At 45.0% G+C, this 13,974-nt stretch overlaps 1 long non-coding RNA gene across 1 annotated transcript; it reads right to left on the bottom strand.

Moving 5' to 3' along the window:
• Positions 1-4,898: 4,898 nt before the first annotated feature.
• LOC135537431 (uncharacterized) lies at positions 4,899-9,747 on the bottom strand. Its single transcript, XR_010455211.1, has 3 exons — positions 9,645-9,747; positions 6,839-6,944; positions 4,899-6,077 (listed from the first exon to the last, which is right to left on the bottom strand). It is a non-coding gene; the product is annotated as an uncharacterized LOC135537431 (long non-coding RNA).
• Positions 9,748-13,974: the final 4,227 nt, after the last annotated feature.

The raw sequence follows: 13,974 nt of genomic DNA, 5'->3' as shown, positions 1-13,974 counted from the left end.
TTACTTTCAGTGCAGCAAACTCTCTCCAGAAGTTCAGTGAGGATCTCTGAATGATCCAATGTTGACCTAAATGACTAATGATGATAAATACAATCCACCTGTGTGTAATCAAGTTCCGTATAAATGCACCTGCACTGTGATAGTCTCAGAGGTCCGTTAAGCGCAGAGAGCATCATGAAGAACAAGGAACACACCAGGCAGGTCCGAGATACTGTTGTGGAAGAAGTTTAAAGCCGGATTTGGCTACAAAAAGATTTCCCAAGCTTTAAACATCCCAAGGAGCACTGTGCAAGCGATAATATTGACCCAAACTGCTACAGACCTCTATCTATCCTGCCCTGCCTCTAGACCCAAACTGTTACAGACCTCTATCCATCCTGCCCTGCCTCTAGACCCAAACTGCTACAGACCTCTATCCATCCTGCCCTGCCCTGCCTCTAGACCCAAACTGCTACAGACCTCTATCCATCCTGCCCTGCCTCTAGACCCAAACTGTTACAGACCTATATCCATCCTGCCCTGCCTCTAGACCCAAACTGTTACAGACCTATATCCATCCTGCCCTGCCTCTAGACCTCTATCCATCCTGCCCTGCCTCTAGACCCAAACTGTTATAGACCTATATCCATCCATCCTGCCCTGCCTCTAGACCCAAACTGTTACAGACCTATATCCATCCTGCCCTGCCTCTAGACCCAAACTGTTACAGACCTATATCCATCCTGCCCTGCCTCTAGACCTCTATCCATCCTGCCCTGCCTCTAGACCCAAACTGTTATAGACCTATATCCATCCTGCCCTGCCCTGCCTCTAGACCCAAACTGCTACAGACCTATATCCATCCTGCCCTGCCTCTAGACCTCTATCCATCCTGCCCTGCCTCTAGACCCAAACTGTTATAGACCTATATCCATCCTGCCCTGCCTCTAGACCCAAACTGTTACAGACCTCTATCCATACTGCCCTGCCTCTAGACCCAAACTGCTACAGACCTATATCCATCCTGCCCTGCCCTGCCCTGCCTCTAGACCCAAACTGCTACAGACCTATATCCATCCTGCCCTGCCTCTAGACCCAAACTGTTACAGACCTCTATCCATCCTGCCCTGCCTCTAGACCCAAACTGCTACAGACCTATATCCATCCTGCCCTGCCTCTAGACCCAAACTGCTACAGACCTATATCCATCCTGCCCTGCCCTGCCCTGCCTCTAGACCCAAACTGTTATAGACCTCTATCCATCCTGCCCTGCCTCTAGACCCAAACTGTTAGACCTCTATCCATCCTGCCCTGCCTCTAGACCCAAACTGTTATAGACCTCTATCCATCCTGCCCTGCCTCTAGACCCAAACTGTTACAGACCTCTATCCATCCTGCCCTGCCTCTAGACCCAAACTGTTACAGACCTATATCCATCCTACCCTGCCTCTAGACCCAAACTGCTACAGACCCATATCCATCCTGCCCTGCCTCTAGACCCAAACTGTTACAGACCTCTATCCATCCTGCCCTGCCTCTAGACCCAAACTGTTACAGACCTCTATCCATCCTGCCCTGCCTCTAGACCCAAACTGCTACAGACCTATATCTATCCTGCCCTGCCTCTAGACCCAAACTGCTACAGACCTCTATCCATCCTGCCCTGCCTCTAGACCCAAACTGTTACAGACCTCTATCCATCCTGCCCTGCCCTGCCTCTAGACCCAAACTGTTACAGACCTATATCCATCCTACCCTGCCTCTAGACCCAAACTGTTACAGACCCATATCCATCCTGCCCTGCCTCTAGACCCAAACTGCTACAGACCCATATCCATCCTGCCCTGCCCTGCCCTGCCTCTAGACCCAAACTGTTACAGACCTATATCCATCCTGCCCTGCCTCTAGACCCAAACTGTTACAGACCTCTATCCATCCTGCCCTGCCCTGCCTCTAGACCCAAACTGCTATAGACCTCTATCCATCCTGCCCTGCCTCTAGACCCAAACTGTTAGACCTATATCCATCCTGCCCTGCCTCTAGACCCAAACTGTTACAGACCTCTATCCATCCTGCCCTGCCTCTAGACCCAAACTGTTACAGACCTCTATCCATCCTGCCCTGCCTCTAGACCCAAACTGCTACAGGCCTCTATCCATCCTGCCCTGCCTCTAGACCCAAACTGCTACAGACCTCTATCCATCCTGCCCTGCCTCTAGACCCAAACTGTTACAGACCTCTATCCATCCTGCCCTGCCTCTAGACCCAAACTGCTATAGACCCATATCCACCCTGCCCTGCCTCTAGACCCAAACTGTTACAGACCTACAGTGCCTTGCGAAAGTATTCGGCCCCCTTGAACTTTGCGACCTTTTGCCACATTTCAGGCTTCAAACATAAAGATATGAAACTATTTTTTTGTGAAGAATCAACAACAAGTGGGACACAATCATGAAGTGGAACGACATTTATTGGATATTTCAAACTTTTTTAACAAATCAAAAACTGAAAAATTGGGCGTGCAAAATTATTCAGCCCCTTTACTTTCAGTGCAGCAAACTCTCTCCAGAAGTTCAGTGAGGATCTCTGAATGATCCAATGTTGACCTAAATGACTAATGATGATAAATACAATCCACCTGTGTGTAATCAAGTCTCCGTATAAATGCACCTGCACTGTGATAGTCTCAGAGGTCCGTTAAAAGCGCAGAGAGCATCATGAAGAACAAGGAACACACCAGGCAGGTCCGAGATACTGTTGTGAAGAAGTTTAAAGCCGGATTTGGCTACAAAAAGATTTCCCAAGCTTTAAACATCCCAAGGAGCACTGTGCAAGCGATAATATTGACCCAAACTGCTACAGACCTCTATCCATCCTGCCCTGCATCTAGACCCAAACTGCTACAGACCTATATCCATCCTGCCCTGCCTCTAGACCCAAACTGTTACAGACCTCTATCCATCATGCCCTGCCCTGCCTCTAGACCCAAACTGCTACAGACCTATATCCATCCTGCCCTGCCCTGCCTCTAGACCCAAACTGCTACAGACCTATATCCATCCTGCCCTGCCTCTAGACCCAAACTGCTACAGACCTCTATCCATCCTGCCCTGCCTCTAGACCCAAACTGTTATAGACCTCTATCCATCCTGCCCTGCCCTGCCTCTAGACCCAAACTGCTACAGACCTCTATCCCTCCTGCCCTGCCTCTAGACCCAAACTGCTACAGACCTCTATCCATCCTGCCCTGCCTCTAGACCCAAACTGCTACAGACCTATATCCATCCTGCCCTGCCTCTAGACCCAAACTGCTACAGACCTCTATCCATCCTGCCCTGCCTCTAGACCCAAACTGTTACAGACCTCTATCCATCCTGCCCTGCCTCTAGACCCAAACTGTTACAGACCCATATCCATCCTGCCCTGCCTCTAGACCCAAACTGCTACTGACCTATATCCATCCTGCCCTGCCTCTAGACCCAAACTGCTACTGACCTCTATCCATCCTGCCCTGCCTCTAGACCCAAACTGTTACAGACCTCTATCCATCCTGCCCTGCCCTGCCTCTAGACCCAAACTGTTAGACCTATATCCATCCTGCCCTGCCTCTAGACCCAAACTGTTAGACCTATATCTATCCTGCCCTGCCTCTAGACCCAAACTGCTACAGACCTATATCCATCCTGCCCTGCCTCTAGACCCAAACTGTTAGACCTATATCCATCCTGCCCTGCCTCTAGACCCAAACTGTTACAGACCTCTATCCATCCTGCCCTGCCTCTAGACCCAAACTGCTACAGACCTATATCCATCCATCCTGCCCTGCCTCTAGACCCAAACTGCTACAGACCTCTATCCATCCTGCCCTGCCCTCCTGCCCTGCCCTGCCTCTAGACCCAAATAAGACCTCTATCCATCCTGCCCTGCCCTGCCTCTTAGACCCAAACTGTTACAGACCTATATCCATCCTGCCCTGCCTCTAGACCCAAACTGTTAGACCTCTATCCATCCTGCCCCTGCCTCTAGACCCAAACTGTTACAGATCCTGCCCTGCCTCTAGACCCAAACTGTTATCCATCCTGCCCTGCCTCTAGACACTGCTATCCATCCTGCCCTGCCTCTAGACCTCTATCCATCCTGCCTGCCCTGCCTCTAGACCCAAACTGTTACAGACCTCTATCCATCCTGCCCCGCTCCTAGACCCAAACTGCTACAGACCTCTATCCATCCTGCCCTGCCTCTAGACCCAAACTGCTACAGACCTATATCCATCCTGCCCTGCCTCTAGACCCAAACTGCTACAGACCTATATCCATCCTGCCCTGCCTCTAGAACCCACCCTGCCTCTAGACCCAAACTGTCTAAGAAGAACCATATCCATCCTGCCCTGCCTCTAGACCTAAACTGTTACAGACCTCTATCCATACAGACCTCTATCCATCCTGCCCTGCCTCTAGACCCAAACTGTTACAGACCTATATCCATCCTGCCCTGCCTCTAGACCCAAACTGCTACAGACCTATATCCATCCCTGCCCTGCCTCTAGACCCAAACTGCTACAGGCCTCTATCCATCCTGCCCTGCCTCTAGACCCAAACTGTTACAGACCTCTATCCATCCTCCCTGCCTCTAGACCCAAACTGCTACAGACCTATCTATCCTACCTTTCTAAAGTCTTCGAAAGCCAAGTTAACAAACAGGTCACTGACCATTTCGAATCACACTGTACCTTCTCCGCTGTGCAATCTGGTTTCAGAGCTGGTCATGGGTGCACCTCAGCCCACGCTCAAGGTCCTAAACGATATCATAACCACGATCGATAAAAGACAGTAAGGTGCAGCCGTCTTCATTGATCTGGCCAAGGCTTTCGATTGTCAATCATGGCGGACCAACCAAGAACATGCAGACTGAATACCAAACAAATTAATCAACTATTTTTATTTAAATTTAACTAGGCAAGTCAGTTAACATTCATATTTACAATGACGGCCTAGACGATGCTGGGCCAATTGTGCGCCGCCTTATGGGACTCCCAATCACAGCCGGTTGTGATACAGCCTGGAATCGAACCAGGGTGTCTGTAGTGATGCCTCAGATACAGTGCCTTAGACTGCTGTGCTGCTTGGGAGCCCAAAACTAACATAACAAATTAGGGGAAAACCTACACGGAGGGTACAAAACATTAAGAACACCTTCCTAATATTGAGTTGCACTAACTTTTGTCCTCATGACAGCCCCCATTCATCAGGACATGGACTCCACAAGGATGCTGGTCCATGTCAACTCCAATGCTTCCCCACAGTTGTGGCAAGTTGGCTGGATGTCCTTTGGGTGGAGGACCATTCTTGATACACACGGGAAACTGTTGAGCGTAAAAACCCAGCAGCTTTGCAGTTCTTGACTCAAACTGGGGAGGCTCGTGGTAATGGCTAGAGGGGAAAGGTATCAAACACATGGTTTCCATGCCGTTCGTGCCATTACGAGGTGTCCTCCAATCACCAGCCTCATGTGGTTCAAAGGCACTTCAATCTTTTGTTTTGCCAATTCTCCCTCAAAAGCACACATACAATCATCTCAAGACTTAAATCCTTATTTAACCCGTCTCCTCCCCTTCATCTACACTGATTGAAGTGGATTTAACAAGTGACATCAATAAGGGATCATAACTTTCACCTGGTCAGTCTGTCATGGAAGGAGCAGGTGTTCCTAATGTTTTGTACAGTGTATATTTGCTATTACTAACAATGACCATTGAGAATACAAAAGGTTTAAGGAAAGTGGTTCATTTATTAGTGTAAAACATGGTTTAGTGTCAGTGACAGCTGTATAGTACCGCCCCAATGCAGGACGGACAATAGAAACGATGAGGAAAGGAAAAGATAGGAAGGACATTTCCCAATAAGTCCTTTGAGCTTCAAGGTGATTAGTGATTCTGTCCAGCTCTTTGCTCAGGCTGATTCCCTCCAACACTCACTCTCAGAACTACATTTCCCATGATGCTCCTTTGATCACCAGCCACGTGTGGGTGTCCACTTTCCCACCAGCCGACCTCCAGAGTGGACGTAGTACACAGAATGCATCATGGCTGTCGCACAAGCCTGGATGAACACACCTATATTAGACCTCTGACCTGCAGAACAAGTAGTGTACAATGACAACTTAAAGATACTAACGTGGTCGGGGATGAGAGTGGGTAAGGGATGAGTGAATAGGGGATGAGTAAGGGATGAGTGTTAATGTGGTAAGGGATGACTGAATAGGGGAGGAGTAAATGAGTACTAATGCAGTAGAGGATGACTGAATAGGGGAGGAGTAAGGGATGAGTACTAATGCAGTAGAGGATGACTGAATAGGGGAGGAGTAAGGGATGAGTACTAATGCAGTAGGGGATGACTGAATAGGGGAGGAGTAAGGGATGAGTACTAATGCAGTAGGGGATGACTGAATAGGGGAGGAGTAAGGGATGAGTACTAATGCGGGAGGGGATGACTGAACAGGGGAGGAGTAAGGGATGAGTACTAATGCAGTAGGGGATGACTGAATAGGGGAGGCGTAAGGGATGAGTACTAATGCGGGAGGGGATGACTGAACAGGGGAGGAGTAAGGGATGAGTACTAATGCAGTAGGGGATGACTGAACAGGGGAGGAGTAAGGGATGAGTACTAATGCAGTAGGGGATGACTGAATAGGGGAGGAGTAAGGGATGAGTACTAATGCGGTAGGGGATGACTGAATAGGGGAGGAGTAAGGGATGAGTACTAATGCGGTAGGGGATGACTGAACAGGGGAGGCGTAAGGGATGAGTACTAATGCGGTAGGGGATGACTGAACAGGGGATGAGTCAGGGATGAGTACTCACATGGTAAGGTATAATAGTCAGCAGTGTTCCCAGGGGGTATCTGCTGTAGTCCAGTTGTCCTGAGAGAGGCTCCACTCTGCCATGCTCCTGGGTCATAGACAACAACCTGCAGGGGGACGGACAGGGGTCAGACTAGTGGTACTGCAGAAGTACAGGAGTAGTAGCAGTACAGTAGTAATATTGTAGTAGGTCAGGGTGTCCCTCTAACAGTAATATCAGTCCTAGTATTACCATAGTAGTACTGTAGTAGTACCTGAGGTCAGGGTGTCCCTCTAACAGTAATATCAGTCCTAGTATTACCATAGTAGTACTGTAGTAGTACCTGTGGTCAGGGTGTCCCTCTAACAGTAATATCAGTCCTAGTATTACCATAGTAGTACTGTAGTAGTACCTGAGGTCAGGGTGTCCCTCTAACAGTAATATCAGTCCTAGTATTACCATAGTAGTACTGTAGTAGTACCTGAGGTCAGGGTGTCCCTCTAACAGTAATATCAGTCCTAGTATTACCATAGTAGTACTGTAGTAGTACCTGAGGTCAGGGTGTCCCTCTAACAGTAATATCAGTCCTAGTATTACCATAGTAGTACTGTAGTAGTACCTGTGGTCAGGGTGTCCCTCTAACAGTAATATCAGTCCTAGTATTACCATAGTAGTACTGTAGTAGTACCTGAGGTCAGGGTGTCCCTCTAACAGTAATATCAGTCCTAGTATTACCATAGTAGTACTGTAGTAGTACCTGTGGTCAGGGTGTCCCTCTAACAGTAATATCAGTCCTAGTATTACCATAGTAGTACTGTAGTAGTACCTGTGGTCAGGGTGTCCCTCTAACAGTAATATCAGTCCTAGTATTACCATAGTAGTACTGTAGTAGTACCTGTGGTCAGGGTGTCCCTCTAACAGTAATATCAGTCCTAGTATTACCATAGTAGTACTGTAGTAGTACCTGTGGTCAGGGTGTCCCTCTAACAGTAATATCAGTCCTAGTATTACCATAGTAGTACTGTAGTAGTACCTGTGGTCAGGGTGTCCCTCTAACAGTAATATCAGTCCTAGTATTACCATAGTAGTACTGTAGTAGTACCTGAGGTCAGGGTGTCCCTCTAACAGTAATATCAGTCCTAGTATTACCATAGTAGTACTGTAGTAGTACCTGTGGTCAGGGTGTCCCTCTAACAGTAATATCAGTCCTAGTATTACCATAGTAGTACTGTAGTAGTACCTGAGGTCAGGGTGTCCCTCTAACAGTAATATCAGTCCTAGTATTACCATAGTAGTACTGTAGTAGTACCTGAGGTCAGGGTGTCCCTCTAACAGTAATATCAGTCCTAGTATTACCATAGTAGTACTGTAGTAGTACCTGTGGTCAGGGTGTCCCTCTAACAGTAATATCAGTCCTAGTATTACCATAGTAGTACTGTAGTAGTACCTGAGGTCAGGGTGTCCCTCTAACAGTAATATCAGTCCTAGTATTACCATAGTAGTACTGTAGTAGTACCTGTGGTCAGGGTGTCCCTCTAACAGTAATATCAGTCCTAGTATTACCATAGTAGTACTGTAGTAGTACCTGTGGTCAGGGTGTCCCTCTAACAGTAATATCAGTCCTAGTATTACCATAGTAGTACTGTAGTAGTACCTGAGGTCAGGGTGTCCCTCTAACAGTAATATCAGTCCTAGTATTACCATAGTAGTACTGTAGTAGTACCTGTGGTCAGGGTGTCCCTCTAACAGTAATATCAGTCCTAGTATTACCATAGTAGTACTGTAGTAGTACCTGAGGTCAGGGTGTCCCTCTAACAGTAATATCAGTCCTAGTATTACCATAGTAGTACTGTAGTAGTACCTGTGGTCAGGGTGTCCCTCTAACAGTAATATCAGTCCTAGTATTACCATAGTAGTACTGTAGTAGTACCTGAGGTCAGGGTGTCCCTCTAACAGTAATATCAGTCCTAGTATTACCATAGTAGTACTGTAGTAGTACCTGTGGTCAGGGTGTCCCTCTAACAGTAATATCAGTCCTAGTATTACCATAGTAGTACTGTAGTAGTACCTGTGGTCAGGGTGTCCCTCTAACAGTAATATCAGTCCTAGTATTACCATAGTAGTACTGTAGTAGTACCTGAGGTCAGGGTGTCCCTCTAACAGTAATATCAGTCCTAGTATTACCATAGTAGTACTGTAGTAGTACCTGTGGTCAGGGTGTCCCTCTAACAGTAATATCAGTCCTAGTATTACCATAGTAGTACTGTAGTAGTACCTGAGGTCAGGGTGTCCCTCTAACAGTAATATCAGTCCTAGTATTACCATAGTAGTACTGTAGTAGTACCTGTGGTCAGGGTGTCCCTCTAACAGTAATATCAGTCCTAGTATTACCATAGTAGTACTGTAGTAGTACCTGTGGTCAGGGTGTCCCTCTAACAGTAATATCAGTCCTAGTATTACCATAGTAGTACTGTAGTAGTACCTGAGGTCAGGGTGTCCCTCTAACAGTAATATCAGTCCTAGTATTACCATAGTAGTACTGTAGTAGTACCTGAGGTCAGGGTGTCCCTCTAACAGTAATATCAGTCCTAGTATTACCATAGTAGTACTGTAGTAGTACCTGTGGTCAGGGTGTCCCTCTAACAGTAATATCAGTCCTAGTATTACCATAGTAGTACTGTAGTAGTACCTGTGGTCAGGGTGTCCCTCTAACAGTAATATCAGTCCTAGTATTACCATAGTAGTACTGTAGTAGTACCTGTGGTCAGGGTGTCCCTCTAACAGTAATATCAGTCCTAGTATTACCATAGTAGTACTGTAGTAGTACCTGAGGTCAGGGTGTCCCTCTATAACAGCGTATCCAGTGGGCAGTTTCCCAGCTCCATCGAGACTGAAATGTGATAATAATACAGTACTATGACAGTAGTAGTAACATTACTATGACAGTAGTAGTAACAGTACTATGACAGTAGTAGTAACAGTACTATGACAGTAGTAGTAACAGTACTATGACAGTAGTAACACCAGTACTATGACAGTAGTAACACCAGTACTATGACAGTAGTAACACCAGTACTATGACAGTAGTAACACCAGTACTATGACAGTAGTAGTAACAGTACTATGACAGTAGTAGTAACAGTACTATGACAGTAGTAGTAACAGTACTGACAGTAGTAACACCAGTACTATGACAGTAGTAACACCAGTACTATGACAGTAGTAGTAGTAACACCAGTACTGTGACAGTAGTAGTAACACCAGTACTATGACAGTAGTAACACCAGTACTGTGACAGTAGTAGTAACACCAGTACTGTGACAGTAGTAACACCAGTACTATGACAGTAGTAGTAGTAACACCAGTACTGTGACAGTAGTAACAACAGTACTGTGACAGTAGTAACACCAGTACTATGACAGTAGTAACACCAGTACTATGACAGTAGTAACACCAGTACTGTGACAGTAGTAACACCAGTACTATGACAGTAGTAACACCAGTACTGTGACAGTAGTAACACCAGTACTGTGACAGTAGTAACACCAGTACTATGACAGTAGTAGTAACACCAGTACTGTGACAGTAGTAACACCAGTACTATGACAGTAGTAACACCAGTACTGTGACAGTAGTAACACCAGTACTATGACAGTAGTAGTAACAGTACTATGACAGTAGTAACACCAGTACTGTGACAGTAACACCAGTACTATGACAGTAGTAACACCAGTACTATGACAGTAGTAACACCAGTACTGTGACAGTAGTAACACCAGTACTATGACAGTAGTAACACCAGTACTGTGACAGTAGTAACACCAGTACTGTGACAGTAGTAGTAGTAACACCAGTACTATGACAGTAGTAGTAACACCAGTACTATGACAGTAGTATTAACACCAGTACTATGACAGTAGTAACACCAGTACTATGACAGTAGTAACACCAGTACTGTGACAGTAGTAACACCAGTACTGTGACAGTAGTAACACCAGTACTGTGACAGTAGTAACACCAGTACTATGACAGTAGTAGTAGTAACACCAGTACTATGACAGTAGTAACACCAGTACTGTGACAGTAGTAGTAGTAACACCAGTACTATGACAGTAGTAGTAGTAACACCAGTACTATGACAGTAGTAGTAACACCAGTACTATGACAGTAGTAACACCAGTACTATGACAGTAGTAACACCAGTACTATGACAGTATTAACACCAGTACTATGACAGTAGTAGTAGTAGTAACACCAGTACTATGACAGTAGTAACACCAGTACTGTGACAGTAGTAGTAGTAACACCAGTACTATGACAGTAGTAGTAGTAACACCAGTACTATGACAGTAGTAATAACACCAGTACTATGACAGTAGTAACACCAGTACTATGACAGTAGTAACACCAGTACTATGACAGTAGTAACACCAGTACTATGACAGTAGTAACACCAGTACTATGACAGTAGTAACACCAGTACTATGACAGTAGTAGTAACAGTACTATGACAGTAGTAGTAACAGTACTATGACAGTAGTAGTAACAGTACTGACAGTAGTAACACCAGTACTATGACAGTAGTAACACCAGTACTATGACAGTAGTAGTAGTAACACCAGTACTGTGACAGTAGTAGTAACACCAGTACTATGACAGTAGTAACACCAGTACTGTGACAGTAGTAACACCAGTACTGTGGTAGTAGTAACACCAGTACTATGACAGTAGTAGTAACACCAGTACTGTGACAGTAGTAACACCAGTACTATGACAGTAGTAACACCAGTACTGTGACAGTAGTAACACCAGTACTGTGACAGTAGTAACACCAGTACTGTGACAGTAGTAGTAACACCAATACTGTGACAGTAGTAACACCAGTACTATGACAGTAGTAACACCAGTACTGTGACAGTGATAACACCAGTACTGTGACAGTAGTAACACCAGTACTGTGACAGTAGTAGTAACAGTACTATGACGGTAGTAACACCAGTACTGTGACAGTAGTAAAACCAGTACTGTGACAGTAGTAACACCAGTACTATGACAGTAGTAGTAACAGTACTATGACAGTAGTAACACCAGTACTGTGACAGTAACACCAGTACTATGACAGTAGTAACACCAGTACTATGACAGTAGTAACACCAGTACTATGACAGTAGTAGTAGTAACACCAGTACTGTGACAGTAGTAACACCAGTACTGTGACAGTAGTAACACCAGTACTGTGACAGTAGTAACACCAGTACTGTGACAGTAGTAGTAGTAACACCAGTACTGTGACAGTAGTAACACCAGTACTGTGACAGTAGTAACACCAGTACTGTGACAGTAGTAACACCAGTACTGTCGACAGTAGTAACCCAGTACTGTGACGAGTAGTAACACCAGTACTGTGACAGTAGTAGTAACACCAGTACTGTGACAGTAGTAGTAACAGTACTATGACGATAATAACACAGTACTATGACATATGTGACAGTAGTAACACCAGTACTGTGACGGTAGTAACACCAGTACTGTGACAGTAAATGCCAGTACTATGACAGTAGTAACACCAGTACTGTGACAGTAGTAACACCAGTACTGTGACAGTAGTAGTAACATTACTATGACCATTAAGTAACACCAGTACTATGACAGTAGTAATAACAGTACTGACAGTAGTAACACCAGTACTGTGTTGAGTAGTAACACCAGTACTGTGACAGTAGTAACACCAGTACTGTGACAGTATTAGTAGTAACACCAGTACTGTGACAGTAGTAACACCAGTACTGTGACAGTAGTAACACCAGTACTGTGACAGTAGTAACACCAGTACTGTGACGGTAGTAACACCAGTACTGTGACAGTAGTAACACCAGTACTGTGACGGTAGTAGTAACACCAGTACTGTGACAGTAGTAGTAACAGTACTATGACAGTAATAACACCAGTACTATGACAGTAGTAACACCCAGTACTGTGACAGTAGTAACACCAGTACTGTGACAGTAGTAACAGTACTGTGACAGTAGTAACACCAGTACTGTGACAGTAATAGTAACAGTACTATGACAGTAGTAACACCAGTACTGTGACAGTAGTAACACCAGTACTGTGACAGTAGTAGTAACATTACTATAATGATAATGTACAGTACTATGACAGTAGTAATAACAGTACTGACAGTAGTAACACCAGTACTATGACAGTAGTAATAACAGTACTGTGACAGTAGTAACACCAGTACTATGACAGTAGTAACACCAGTACTATGACAGTAGTAACACCAGTACGGTGACAGTAGTAACACCAGTACTGTGACAGTAGTAACACCAGTACTGTGACAGTAGTAGTAACACCAGTACTGTGACAGTAGTAACACCAGTACTGTGACAGTAGTAGTAACAGTACTATGACAGTAGTAACACCAGTACTGTGACAGTAACACCAGTACTATGACAACAGTACTATGACAGTAGTAACACCAGTACTGTGACAGTAGTAACACCAGTACTGTGACAGTAGTAGTAACATTACTATGACAGTAGTAACACCAGTACTATGACAGTAGTAATAACAGTACTGACAGTAGTAACACCAGTACTATGACAGTAGTAATAACAGTACTGACAGTAGTAACACCAGTACTATGACAGTAGTAACACCAGTACTATGACAGTAGTAACACCAGTACGGTGACAGTAGTAACACCAGTACTGTGACAGTAGTAACACCAGTACTGTGACAGTAGTAGTAGTAACACCAGTACTGTGACAGTAGTAACACCAGTACTGTGACAGTAGTAGTAACAGTACTATGACAGTAGTAACACCAGTACTGTGACAGTAACACCAGTACTACGACAACAGTACTATGACAGTAGTAATAACAGTACTATGACAGTAACAGTACTATGACAGTATACAGTACTATGACAGTAGTAACACCAGTACTGTGACAGTAGTAGTAGTAACACCAGTACTGTGACAGTAGTAACACCAGTACTATGACAGTAGTAGTAACAGTACTATGACAGTAGTAGTAACAGTACTATGACAGTAATAATAGTACTATGACAGTAATAATAGTAACTATGACAGTAATAATAGTACTATGACAGTAATAATAGTACTATGACAGTAATACTACTATGACAGTAG

This window comes from Oncorhynchus masou, unplaced genomic scaffold (genome assembly GCF_036934945.1).
Source record: "Oncorhynchus masou masou isolate Uvic2021 unplaced genomic scaffold, UVic_Omas_1.1 unplaced_scaffold_7761, whole genome shotgun sequence".
NCBI classification, from domain to species: Eukaryota; Metazoa; Chordata; class Actinopteri; order Salmoniformes; family Salmonidae; genus Oncorhynchus; species Oncorhynchus masou.
This window is presented reverse-complemented; position numbering and strand designations above follow the sequence as displayed.